This window comes from Apodemus sylvaticus, chromosome 4, assembly GCF_947179515.1.
Source record: "Apodemus sylvaticus chromosome 4, mApoSyl1.1, whole genome shotgun sequence".
Classification (NCBI taxonomy): Eukaryota; Metazoa; Chordata; class Mammalia; order Rodentia; family Muridae; genus Apodemus; species Apodemus sylvaticus.
This window is the reverse complement of record NC_067475.1, coordinates 151,226,325-151,241,188: the sequence shown is the minus strand read 5'-3', so window position 1 is coordinate 151,241,188 and position 14,864 is coordinate 151,226,325. Positions and strand designations below refer to the sequence as shown.

Here is a 14,864-nt window from a genome sequence, read left to right as displayed (position 1 = left end):
GTCCTCCTATTATCCTTTTTAGGGCCGGGTTTGTGGATAGATATTGGGTAAACTTGGTTTTGTCATGAAATATCTTAGTTTTTCCATCTATGGTGATTGAGAGTTTTGCTGGATATAGTAGTTTTGGTTGGCATTTGTGTTCTCCATTGTATGTGTAATTCACCTTAGTTATGCCCTGTAATTGCTAACTATTTGTACTTGCTGGTTTTGTGTGTCAACTTGACACAGGCTGGAGTTATCATAGAGAAAGGAGCTTCAGTTGGGGAAGTGCCTCCATGAGATCCAACTGTGCGGCATTCTCTCAATTAGGGATTAAGGGAGAGGTCCCCTGGTGGGTGGTACAATCCCTGGACTGGTAGTCTTGGGTTCTATAAGAGAGCAGGCTGAGCAAGCCAGGGGAAGCAAGCCAGTAAGAAACATCCCTCCACGGCCTCTGCATCAACTCCTGCTTCCTGACCTGTTTGAGTTCCAGTCCTGACTTTGTTTAGTGATGAACTGCAACGTGGAAGTGTAAGCTCAATAAACCCTTTCCTCCCCATCTTTCTTCTTGGTCATGATGTTTGTTTAGGAAGGGAAACCCTGACTAAGACACTATTGTTTGATAAATGGTGATTTTTATAATATATACAATGCTGGATATACCGACATAAAATATATCTTGCTGGCAGACTATCTGATATATTGCTATATGGAAAGTCCTTAGATGTGACAGTGGTAGTCAGGATATACATAAATGTTTTATGACGTGAGTTCTAAAACTTTGCTAATATGCAGAAAATTTTGACCTATAGTTATTTTCCCCATATTTTTGTTTTTAGCTATTCTTTTTTGTCAGACTTGCTTAAATATATTTTATACACAGCAAATATACAATTTTATAGGATCGGATTTTATTGCATTTCAATATAAGCTGAGAGCATATGTCTGGCATCTTCTCCATAGGCAGGTGTGTGTGTGCGTGTGCACACGCGCGCGTGTGCCTGTCTGTCTGTCTGTCTGTTTGTGTCTTTATGTTGGTGCCTCATATGTTAAAGGTGTCAGGTAACTCTGGAGCTAGTTCGGGTTATAGGTGTTTATGAGCTACCTGATGTGAGTATCATCTGATTCTAGTTCTCTGGAAGAATGAGTTCTTAAACATTGAGCCACCTCAACAAACCCCTGACCTCCTCTCATCCTATCATCATCATCATCATCATCATCATCATCATCATTGTGGTCATTGTCATTGTCATCATCATCATCATCGTAGTCATCATCATCTTCATCATTTTGAGAAAGAGTCTCATCCTATAGCCCAGGCTAACCTGGAACTTGCTATCTAGACGAAGCTGGCCTTGAACCTTTGATCTTTAAGTCTCTGCCTCCCAAATTCTGGGATTACCAGTGTGTGCTACCACACCTGATTGCGTGTTGTTCATTTCCTTAAGGGCATTCAGATTTGCACAAGATGTGATCTTATTATAGTTTAAATTTGCATTTCCTGATAGCTAAAGAGGTTTTACATTTCTATATTTATACTTATTGTCTATTAATCCTTTATCCTTTAAGAACCATGTATTTCATTAGCCCATTTACTGACAGATGGTTTGGTTTCTTTCATATTTAGATTTTTTTTCTAGTTCTTTATATAGTCTAAACATACATCTTCCATCCAATGTATATAGCTAGTAAAGATTTTTCTCCTACTGTAAGTGCCTCTTCACTTGAGTAATTACTTCCTTTGTTATCCAGAAATCATGTACTTCTTCATAATCCACTTGTCAAATCTTGGCTCTATTTCCTGAGCTATTTAGTAGTTACATTATGTGGTTTTGATATATGTTTTTAATCCATTTTAATTTATTTATGTATACAGTAAGAGATAAGGATCTAGTTTCATTCTGACTCTCCTTGTACCATTTGTGAAGAGATATCTTTTCTCTGATGTATGTTTTTGGCATCTTTGCTAAAAGTAGGTAGATAGTTATAACTGTATGGATTTTGAAATTTCTACTCCACTGATCTTGGTGTCTCTTCTTGTATTAGTACTACACTAATTTAACAGCTCAGTAATGTAACTTCTAATCAGATATGGCAACACTTATATCATTGTTCTGTTTGCTAAGAATTGCCTTGGCTATTTGGGGTATTTTCTGTTTTTGTATGAACTTCAGGATTTTTCTGTAAGGAATGTTATTGGAATTTTGATGGAGATTGCACTAAATCTATAGATTGCTTTTAGTAATATGGTAATTCTCATAATATTTACTCTGCATAGCCATAATGAAAGAATACCATTCAATCTTCAATTTCTATCTTCAATATTTTATATTTTTTATTCTAGTGGGCTTTAACTTATTTGGTTAAAAGTATTCCAAAGCATTTCATTGCTTTTTAATAAAGCTATTATGAATGAGATTTCTTTCTCAATATGTAGAGGAATATTCCTGTTGCTTATATGATTATTTTCTATGTCAATGTTGCACTGAAATTATTTAAGTTCCAAGAGTTTTCTGGTCTTTACAATCCCAAGTATAGGATCATATCATCTGCAAATATGAATGATCCCATTTTTTTCTTACTTGTTTTGTTTCTTCTTTTATTGTTCTAGATATGACTGCAAGAATGACATTGAGTAAGGCACTAGGAAACAATAGCTGGTTTCCTTCGCAGTTTTAGAGAAAGCACATTATCTTCAATTAAGTATAATGCTAGATACAAGGTGTCTTACAGAGTATTTAAAACAATTTCCTTCTATTCCTAGATGCTTCATGTTTTTTCCTTAATCAAAAAAGGATATGATTCCTTGCAAAAGACCTTTGCTCTATCTATTAAGATTTTCATGAGATTTCTGACCTTAAACCTCTTTAAATGCTATATTGCACTTAATGCTTTGTTTATATTGATACTTCTTTGTATCTCTGCAGGGAAGCCAACTTGACTGTGGTCAGTTATGTTCTCTCTGTGTTGAATTTAGTGCATAAGAATTTTATTGATGCTTTAAAAATACATGTTCATTGGAAGAATACTATATAATTTTATTTATAGTTGTGTCCTTATTTTATTTTCAATCATGGTAATACAGATATAAAATGAGCATGATAGCTTTTGTTTCAATTTTATGGGGTAGTTTGAATAGTACTAATAGTAGATCTTAAAGATTTGAAGACACTCAGTAGTGAATATATTGGGCCTGAACTTCATCTAAATAACTTTAATCTCATTTACTGTTACATTATCGTGATTTTAGTAGAATATATATGTCTAGAAATGTATCTGTATCTCATAGAGTTTCAAATTTGTTGAAAGCTACATTTTCAATGCATGCCCTAATGATCTTTATATTCTGTGGGATCTAGTATAATGCTTCCCTTTTTTATCTATAACTATGCTAATTTTGTTCCTCCTTTTTTTCTTATTTTGACCAAATATTTGTCAATATTGTTTCTCTTTTAAAACAATCAACTATTTGTTTCACTGATTCTTTATGGTGTTTTTGCTTCATTATTTTAAGTTTTAACCTCATATTAAGTTTTAACCTCAATCGTTTTTTATCAGCTGATTAGGCCTTAAAGTATATTACTTATTTTGAAACCTCTCTGCAATTGATGACTATTAAAAGTAGACAAGTTCCACCTCTCCTCTTGGTGTGTCTGGATGCTGCTGTTATACTGGCTTGTAGAGGACTAGATGAAGTCCAGAGTAGGTAGGGTGTTTTGTCTGCTATGCCCTCTGGAGTTTCAGATGCTGTTGCTGCCTAGGACAGGAAGGTGAAGCAGAGTCAAGGACAAATGGGGTCTGCAGAAACCCAGTCTGGTGAGCAATGCTGAAATAGTGGTACAACTCTTAGAAAAGAAATAGCAGATACAAGGTCAAGCGACCCAGGATACCAGCAGTACTTATGTCAGGAGCCCACACTCTAAAGACAGTGGGAGCCTGGCCAGGAAGGCAGGTCCAAGGTCATCCTTTGGGGAAAGTGTCACAGCTCAGTAAAACAGTACGTCTCAGACAATCCTTGGTGAATCAGCTTGTGCTTATGCCTTTATTTCATGCGGGTTTGAATGCATGTGCTTGATTTGGGGGGTATATAGTTTAAGGGAAGGGGGTAGGAATATCCAGGGTGGGAAAAGGCCATTGGCTGAAAGTTATGGTATGGAAATGCCTCATTAGCATGGTGAGGCATTCTAGCTGGGCTTCCTGACTGACTACCTGTGATCACCTGGTTGTGAGTGGCCAGGTTACTTGTATGCTCCAGAAAAACAGGGAAAGAGTTAATCCTTCTCCTGCTAGATTCCCAGGCTTTGAACATGCTCTACCTTGCTTGTTTCTCTCCAGTCTCTCTGGTGACACGATCCACATGCCCCACACATGGATTATTACAGTCACCTGTTATTACTATGTTGCAATCACAACATGCCTGTATATGCAGTAGCCTTTTAAATGAAATTGGGTGTACAAGTGTTTGTTGAACACATGTTTTGAATTGTAATGTTCTTTTGATGAATTGTAATACTTAATCAACATGAAGTAATCCTTTCTTCAAATTTGTTTGGACTATATTTTATTAGATATTAGCATAGCTTTGCTTCCCTGTTTTATTATTTAATTGACTTGTAATGCCTGTTTTCATCATTCTCCTTGACCTTGTGTTTGCCTCTGTTAGTAATGTACATTTCATAAGGCAATGAATAGATATGTCCTACTTTGTTATGTTTTGTGTTGTTAATCCAACCCACTACTCAGTATCTTTGGTTGGACAATTGAGACAGTTATCATTCAGATTAGTACTGAAAGTCATGGATTCCTTATATTATTGGTCTTGTAATGGTTGATACTTTACTAATCCTCATCTGTTCACTGTTCTTATGCACTGTACTCTCATGAATTGGTTTTATCTTCTATGTGTAGGATTCCTTCAAGTATTTACTATAGTGCTGACTTGGTGGTCATGGATTGCTTTGGTTTGCTTTTTACCATGAGAATTTTTCTTTCTCTTTCAATTATGGAAAACTACTACATACTGCATGACTCCGAGAATTAACCTGACTGAGGCAGCAAGGAAATGAAGACAAGCCACAGGACAAACTGGATGCCTTGACTAGGCTCTCTGACAGAGACTCCACAGCACCCTGAAAGTTCAGCAAGGTTTTTATGTATGGTTGAGCAGGGAAGTGAGGTCATTGCATTCACTGTACAATTGTTCTACGTGCTCCTGTCTTTCAAGGGCTCTGTTAAGAACTCTATTATCGGCCAGGCAGTGGTGGCTCACGCCTGTAATCCCAGCACTCTGGGGGGCAGAGGCAGGCCAACCCGGTCTACAGAGTGAGTTCCAGGACAGCCAGGGCTATACAGAGAAACCGTGTCTCGGAAAAAAAAAAAAGAACTCTATTGTCCTGAGGAGGTTGGCTTTGTGTACGATTTGATGTTTCTCTTGTCATTTTCAATAATGTTTTGGTTCTGTATACTCAGTGTTTTGGTTATACTACAATATGGGGGAGATTTTCTGGTTTTGTCTTTTTGACATTTTAAAGGATCCCTGTGTCCAGCTGACCATGTTTTCCTCAAAAATATGAAAACTTTCTGCTTCACTTTTATTAAAGACATTTTCTATGGTTTTAGCTTATAGTCATCTCTACCCATGATTCATATATCCAATCCATGGGATCCCATAAATCTCAACTACTCTTTCATATTTTATTATATTATTTCCCTTGTTATATAGATATCAAAATCATCTCCCTTATCTCTGAGCACTGCTATCCTGACTTTGACTTGATCCAACCTGTGGGTGAGACATCATACTAGAGATTTTACTAGACTCATTATGGCTTTTATTTCTAAACAATTAATTTAATATTTTCAGTTAGTATTTCTATTTCTGTATTGAACTTGCTTTCATATCCTGTCTGCTTTTTTTGTATTTATCTGTATTCTCTTTGAATTCATTCAGGATTTGTGTCTTTTTAAAAGTTTCTTTGGACATTATTTACAGTTATTATTTTGAATTTTCATTTGTAATTTAACCCAATTCATTTCACAATGGAATTGGTAAATCTTTCTAGTTGTGCTGCCTTGAATTTTTAGGTTCCTTGGTTTCTGCAATGGACTTACACAGTTGCATTAATGACAGTGGTTGGAGTTCATCTCATTATTTTAGTTAAAACTTTGCAATGTTCAAGTGGGATTTCTTTTTTAGTAGGGTTGAGGTATCATTCTCTCATTTCACCCTACTTGCCTGAGGATGGATCTCACCAGACAATCCCTCTTCCCATGTGCTCACAGTTACAAAACTGATGTACAGATGCACTCTGAGAGTAGAATACTAACTGGGGAAATAACCACAACTGTTGGACAGGTCCACCTTTAAAATACAATGGTAGCTAATGAAGAAAAACAACCTGTTCGGTTCTAAGAACATTTGAAAAATAAAGGACTAATAACAGTACAATGTCTTCCACAATATTAATTACAAGTAATAGAAATGGAACAAAAAAAACCCTCAGTGATCCTGATGTATTGGGACTACAGAATGGAAAAGTTGAAGAGGGAACAATTAAGAAAAAGAGGGGATCTCAGAACTCCAAGTAAAGGTAGAATTAAGAGAAGAAAGTAAAAAAAAAATGCAATCAGGCAACCTAAAGCAACATACTTGTCTTTATACACTAACTCACATAGAGACAGCAAGTGACTGTCTATATAGTAAGTTATCTAAGGTCTTCTAATTGCTGGTATACAATATCTTTACCTTATAACCTAACTAGTCATTGGTACAGTTTCTCTCTTTATACCTACTTAACCACAAGTGTGTAGATCTTGTCTCTGCTGCTGCCTTTGTACTCTAGGAAAACAAGTCTTGCATTCTAAAGCCTTTGGGAAAAGGTTATCTTTCTTGAGACTTCAAAATATTTTTGGATTCCATGAACTTAAACATGTAATTAGACTTTTTGTTGTTCTTATTATTATTTTGTGTATTGTTATCTGCCTTAGCCTGTTTTGTGCTATTATAAAAGGATACAAAGACAAGAAAATATATAGAAAAATAATATTTTGTGCACAGTTTTTGATTCTGGAACATCTAAGATAAAGAAGAAGGACTTCTGGTTGTGTTGGAGACAGCACATGGATAAAGAAGAGAATAAACAGGGAGAAATAATAAAGAGAAGCCTAAACTCACAGCTTTGAGCTTTTGCTTTCTTGGTATAAAATTAGCCATGAAAACAGTCTATGTGGCTTTTAAAGATATAGTTATTTTATATGTATGAATGTTTTCACTGTGCTTATATATGGACTTCATGTCTTTGCTTTGTGCCCACAGAGGTCAGAAAAGGACATTATATTCCCTAGAACTGGAGTTACAGATGTTAGTGAACCACCATATTGGTGCTGGCAACCAAATTCAGGGTCTATGCAATAGCAGCAAGCGCTCTTAACTGTTGAGCCATTTCTCCCGCCCTTCTTCACAGCTGTTTTCACTTCTCCACATTCTCACTTAAGAATAAAGCATTAAGTTTTCTACAAGTGGTTTTGAAGAGATATCCATCAAGAAATGTTGCCTCATCTGCCTCTGTATTTGTAAAGCTCTGGCAGGGCCTCTCTGGAGACAGCTATATTAGGCTCCTTTCAGCAAGCATTTCTTGGCATCCATGATAGGGCTTGGTAACTGTATATGGGATGTGAGTACAGGTCTCCAATGGAGGAGTTAGAGAAAGGACTAAAGGAGCAGAAGGGGTTTGCAACCCCATAAGAACAACAATATCAACCAACCAGACCCTTCAGAGCTCCCAGTGACTAAGGCATCAACCTCATAGAAACAGGGGGAGGGATGATGGGATAGGGGATTTTTGGGAGGGGGGAAACTGGGAAAGGGAATAACATTTTATAATGTAAATAAAGAATATTTCTAATAAGTAAAAGAACATTAAAAAAATCTAGAAAACATAAAAAAAAGAAATGTTGCCTCTTTCATATTTTTCCCTTGTAATTAAAATGATGTTCTTTTCATCTTTTGACACATAACTAAGATGTTAGAAGTCTTGTCTTCATTTTGAATGTTACTTTTTCTGGGTACAGAATTCTTGTTGGAAAAAAAAAAACCCAGCTCACTGGTTTTTCAAATATATCCACTAAATGTCTCTAACTATTGATGTTTTATCATATAAATGCTGTTTCTTTCTTTTGTTACCTTGTAAAGAATTTGTCTTCATCCCCCTACTCAAGAGGTGCCTGCCAGATATTTTTCATTAGTGCTTTTATTTTATAATTTTTAACAGATATTTTGGAATAGTTTTGCCATTATCCATTTTTCCTGACCCATATTCATTTAAAGATTCATAAAGTTAATAATTTTCACCAGGTTAAGAAAGTTTGAAACTTATTTTTGATTCTTTTCTTTTTTTCTTTTTTCCTTCCAAGGTTCTTTTAGCCACTGAGGTTCTCACGACTTTGTGGAATTTTCCATAGTTTTCTAATGTTTAGATGAGCTATTGTTCACTTTGCTGAGAACTAGTTTCCTCTGATTCTTATTTTGAAATATTTCTATTGCTGTATCTTATGACTAACTCCCAATCAATTTTTTCTGTAACATCAGCTCTTCATCTGACTCGATTTTAAGTTTCATATTACCAGATCATGATTTCTTCTCATTCTTAAAGCATATGAATTTTTTTTTCTGATTTAATACTATTCGAGAGTGCAAAGATAATTCTCTCCACCTGTTTGTGTCTCCTTCTATTGCTTTATGTGCCCCCTGGCTTGAAATAGGATTTTTCTGCTGTTTTGTGAAATAGTTTCATTTTCCAATACTAATAATTATAAATTAAATAACTTAATTTAATCCTAGAGGCGCAGTCAGGCCTCTAGGTTTGTGAATACCCTTCCACCAAGTTACAGGCACATATGAAATGTTAGCTTGAGCAACTGAGATCTTGGATCATTAATTTCTACGCCTCAGGGATCACTGTTTTAGATTTTTGGTGGCAAAGATCTACATTTTATGTTTCATATATTTTATCTACTTTAGTAATTGCCTAAGTAATGAAAGATGAACTTTACCTTTGATTGTGTATCTCAGCCCAGGGTCTGTTGATGTTGCACTGAGTTTAGAAACTAGGATTACTCTACACATCTGCCCTTTCTCCTCTGGTTTCTGAGATGCTAGGGGACTGCTAGAGAGAGTAACATAAATGGGAGCAATGGTGACTCTATATTTTTATGGTCCTCAATTTAAGCTGCCTTCTCAGCTCCATTTCCCATTACAACTATTTCAAATGTTTGCCAACTGCCTCGAGTTCCTGATTCCAACTCTAGAATCCTTCTCTAAGCAAATTAACCTTTTTTCATATATTCCAGGGGATATTAAGGGTGTCGGGATGGAAATTCCTAAATTCTAGCAACAGTATGAATGCAAGCACATTTCTTAGTAAGTCCTTCCTACGTACTCAAGAAAAATTTTCTTCCTCTTTTTCTGTGATGTTGATAATAGATTTCCTCATTTCTAAATAGTATTTCTCTTTTTTTTTCTATATTTGACTGCCATTGAACCATAAATTTTTCTGATATTATGATTGTTGCAAACAAAGCTTTATGAAAGAGAACTCCATTCCTCATATACATAAAATTAATAGCTTAATTTTACAGGCAACCACTGATGATATAGGCTCCTATGGAGGCAATTGCTATTGCCTGAATACCTCATTCCTTAGTTAGCCCAGCCAAGGCTAGTTTACTCCAAATCCCCCAGTGAACCCCCTCTTGTTCAAAGAAAGAGGCCAAACCCTAGAAGGGTATTGAAGGTCATGTGTAGCCTGGCCCTTCATAATCTTTCATGTCCACTTACTCCTTGAAAACATACACTCTTTGGCATTTTCTTGTTCCTTATAAAAAAGTGTGTATGTCCCATCCCTCCTCCCTGGAGTTATCTTTCCTTGATGTCTCTGTGGTTTGTTTCTGACGTTTCAGCTTCTTTTCAAATTCTACCTTACCAAGGCTTCCTTAACTAATTCTATGCAAAGCAGTAATATTCTGATTCCATCCAGCACTCCCTAGTAATGTGTTATTCCATAGTCCTGACACACACACACACACACACACACACACACACACACATTTTTTTTCTCCACACTTGACTAGAAGTTCCATGAAGACAAGTTTTGAAGTTTTGATATGCTGCTCCTTTATAGAGCTGGAAAACAGTCCCCACCAACACAGTATTCATAAAACATTTATTGAATAAAAGATTTCAGTACTTCTTTGGTTTATGTGTGCTGGTTTCCCAGAACATAGACATTTGCATCTGGATTTGTTTTTATTTGTTCTGATAATAGTCCTACTGGAAAGCCTATCTTTCCAAAACTCTAGGATCCCTGTTTCAAGGCCTGGTTTCAAGTCTGTCTTCACTGCTTTTTTTTGAAGTAGTCACATTTTGGGTTGTCTCTGACATGGGTTTTGGTGAGACAGTTCTGATACATCTTACTGTGTTTTAAGTTCCCAGATATAAGGAAGCTGAAATTGATAACCTCCAACTCCCAGGAAATTGCTCATCTAAGACACAGACAGCTTTGTTCCTACAGAATGACAATTTAAAGTGAATCATAGAATCTCCATATTGCCTAAGAGAAGCACTTAAGTAACCTAATGAAACACAACTATTGTCTCATACACACAATGTTTCGGTATGCATGAACGAATTGTAATTTGTTTATTATTCTTCACACAGCCTACTTTCGCCCCTATTTATTGTGTTGTACTGAGGACTGGTAAAGTGTTCATGTGTGCACCTGGAAAGTTGAAGCACACGCCCAGTACTTCTGCATACAGGATCCCATTAAATCATACCAGTAGGTTTGGCAATTTTTTGTCTTGCACTGAGTAGACGGCATTCCAGTGTAGCCCACCAGACTCACTGGGTTTTGTCTTCAGTACTCACTAGCTGGTGAGAGACATTTTGGGGGTCACAACAGGAAGATTTGGCTTATTCTCCTTGACATTTGTTTCTGCCCTTTTACTTTCAAATTCAAACATTGATTTCACTTCTTTTGATATCGCTACAGGGAACATCCTTGTACAAATAGTATTAAATTGCTATTTATTAAAGAAAGGATTAAAATTAGAATTTCTTAGCCAAAAACCCTAATTATTTAAAACTCAAAGTTATTTCCATATTATCTCAATTAAACTGTTCTAGTTTATATGCCTATTAGCAATGAAAGTGGGTTCATAATTTTCCCTATGTTCACAAGCATTGTGAATTTTCATTATTTCCTCCCCACACAAAGACTTGCAAGGAAAGGGTTTAATATAGATTTTCTGATCTGGGATGATCATTTTACTGTCTGTTATTCTCTGTACATTGACCAGTTCTGGGCTTGTCTGTTAATTGCCTCTACTGCAAATAGAAGTTGCTCTGATAAAGTATGAGAAAAAAATTAATCTAGAGATATAACTGTAAGTCATTTCTGTTGGTAAGGTTGTGTGCTGGTGTTGGTGGCACACAACATTAATTCTAGCAGTCGTGAAGTAGAGGCAGGCAGAACTTTTTGATTTTGAGACTAGTCTGGTCTACATTGTGAGTTCCAGGACAACCAGGCTATGTAGAGAAACACTGTTTCAAAACACACAAACAAAATTCAATCAAGCAAGCAAACACACAAATGAAAAACCCTAACTAAACCAAATCCGTAGTCTCCTCATCTGTGTTAGATCCAGATTTCTTTTTTTTTTTCAATATATTCTTTATTTACATTTCAAGTGATTTTTCCCTTTCCTGGATCACCCCTCCTTGAAGGCCCATAAGCCTTCTTCCTTCCCCCTGTTCCCCAATCCACCCCTTCTCACTTCCCCATCCTGCTTACTCCCCTACACTGCTGCAATGAGCCTTTCCAGGACCAGTGGCCACTCCTACCTTCTTCTTGGACATCATTTGATATGTGCATTGTGTCTTGGGTATTCCAAGCTTCTAGGCTAATATCCGTTTATCAGTGAGTGCATATCATGAGTGTTCTTTTGAAACTGGGTTACCTCACTTAGGATGATGTTCTCCAGTTCCATCCATTTATCTAAGAATTTCATGAATTCATTGTTTCTAATGGCTGAATAGTACTCCATTGTGTCTGTCTATAGACCACATTTTCTGTATCCATTCCTCCGTTGATGGACATGTGGGTTCTTTCCAGCTTCTGCCTATGAACATAGTGGAACATGCATCCTTATTACATGCTGGGGAATCCTCTGGGTATATGCCCAGGTGTTGGACAGCTGGGTCTTCCAGATCGATCCAGATTTCTAAAGGGAACATTTACTCTTCTTCAAATGGGATGGTTAACATAATGCTATAGGGTTATGAGTATTTTATTGTATTTTATTGATTTCTTTCTACCATATCAATATGTCTCTAATGGAAGGATGGGAGATTTGAGAGTCATAGTTTCTCAGAACTTTATGATTATACCTGCATACTGAAACACATCCCTGTAATGTCTTCCCTTTATGATGAATATTAAGCTAGAGAGTTAATGATTTAAGACTTTAAGTCATTGAGACAGACCTTAAGTGTTATGAGAATCTGATCAAGTGGTAGGAAAAAGAGATCAGCATTTGACATAAATCATCTTAATTCTAAGCCATTGGACACCAAATTTTTTCACAGAAATTTTGAAAATTTTTGGATAAATTCATGCTTCTTTTGAATCAAAATCTTAAAATTCAAGATGTGTATGTTTATACTTCTTTGTAGTTTTACTTTGTAGAGCAATCATATTAGTTGGCATATTTATCTTTTGTATATGTCTAGCTTATTACTGGCACACAAAATCCTATATTTTTGACCCTAGGCTTTCTAATTCCTCTTTAAACAGTAGTGATTCTTTTATTGAATGCTCTAAAACGTTCTGCCAGTTTTAAACCCAGGAGACTGGTACCCCATCTGTTTAACTGGAAACAATCTAATCCAAACCGACATTCCTGTCCTAAGAGGTACCTTTGGTGCACTGTGAAACCAAATCTTCCTTTCTGGACTGCACATATATCTCTTATTTTGACAGCAACATGGTAAAAACACTGGAGTAATGGCACAGATGCCCTTGCCACCATGAAGGATTGTTAAATTCTGTCCAAGTCAATAAAAAATATAGAAGTCAGGAAGGTATTCACAAAGAAACTGCCTTGTCACAAAGTGGTTGGAAGCTCACAACTTTGTTTTCTTTCATTTTGAAGGTAAAGAAATCATTTGTGTTAGGAACAGACACAGGTCAACTAACATTATTGAAACAACCAAGAATTGTCTTAAGAATCCTAGGCTACAACAAGGAATGCATATCAACACTAAGAACTTGGAGTGGGGCTTTATGGAAGAGCACATGCCTAGTATGTTTAATGCCTGAAGTTCAATTTCCACTTAAAGCCCTAACAGCTAAATATTAAAGTAGAACTAGATTAAGTTTTCAACATATAGTTACACAGATAGTTCAGGGCTTCTTACTCCTTAGAGGCCATGTAGGGCATGGGGTCCATGACCCTGTTGTGGTAGCCGTAGTCATTGTCATACCAGGAATTGAGCTTTACACAGTTATCATTGAGAGCAATTCCAGCCCCCCAGCATCAAAGGTAGAAGAGCAGGAGTTGCTGTTGAAGTCCCAGGAGACAACCTGGTCCTCAGTGTAACCCAGGATGCCTCCTTCACCACCTTCTTGATGTCATCATACTTGGTAGGTTCTCTAGGTGGCACGTCAGATCCACAATGGATATACTGGGGGTAGTGACACGGAAGGCCATGTCAGTGACCTTCCCATTCAGCTCTGGGATGACTTTGCCCACAGCCTTAGCAGAACCAGTGGATGCAGTGATGATGTTCTGGGCAGCCCCATAGCTATCACACCACAGCTTCCCAGGGGGACCATCCACAGTCTTCTGAGTGGCAGTGATGACATGGACCATGGTCATGAGCCCTTCTACAATGCTAAAGTTGTCATGGATGTCCTTGGCCAGGGGGACTAAGCAGTTGGTGGTTCAGGATACATTGCTGACAATTGAGTGAGTTGTCATTTTTCTCATGGTTCACACCCATCACAAACATGGGAGCATCAACAGAAGGGGCAGAGATGATGACCCTTTTGGCCCCACTCTTTAAGTGGGCCCCAGCCTTCTCCATGGTGGTGAAGAGTCCAGTAGACTCCACAACATACTCAGCACTAGCATCACCCCATTTAGCTAGCAGGATCTCTTTCTTGGAAGACGGTGATGGGCTTCCCATTGATGTTAAACTTCCCATTCTCAGCCTTGACTGTGCCATTGAATTTGCCATGGTTGGAGTCATACTGGAAAAACTACACCATGTAATTGAGACCAAGGAAGGGGTCATTGATGGCAACAATCTCTATTTTGCCAGATGTAGAGCAAAAGGCAGCTCTGGCAACCAGGTGCCCAATATGGCCAAATCCTTTCATACTGACCTTCACCACTGCGTCTACAGGATGAGGCTAGAGATGCAGCTATCTCTGAAACGGAGGAGCAGAGAGCCAATAGCATTCTTAATATGTGAAACTTTCAGCTGTAGAAGTTCTCTGATAGAAATTGTGGGATCACTTATGTATACTATCATATCATCTGCAAATAGTGATGCCTTGACTTCTTCTTTGCCAATTTGTATCCACTTGATCTCCTTTTATTGCCTTATTGCTCTAGCTATTACTATATTGAATAGCTATGAAGAGAGTATGCATCTTTGTCCTGTCACTGTTTTTAGAAGGATTGCTTCAAGTATCTCTCCATTTAATTTGATATTTATTGTTGGTTTGCTGTATACTGCTATTATTAAGTTTAGGTAATGGCCTTGAATTCCTAATCTCTCCAACATTTTTAACTTGAAGAGGTGTTGTATTTTGTTGAATGCT

The 14,864-nt window shown here is 37.0% G+C and overlaps 1 pseudogene; it reads right to left on the bottom strand.

Moving 5' to 3' along the window:
• Positions 1-13,449: 13,449 nt before the first annotated feature.
• On the bottom strand, positions 13,450-14,426 carry LOC127682420 (glyceraldehyde-3-phosphate dehydrogenase-like; annotated as a pseudogene).
• Positions 14,427-14,864: the final 438 nt, after the last annotated feature.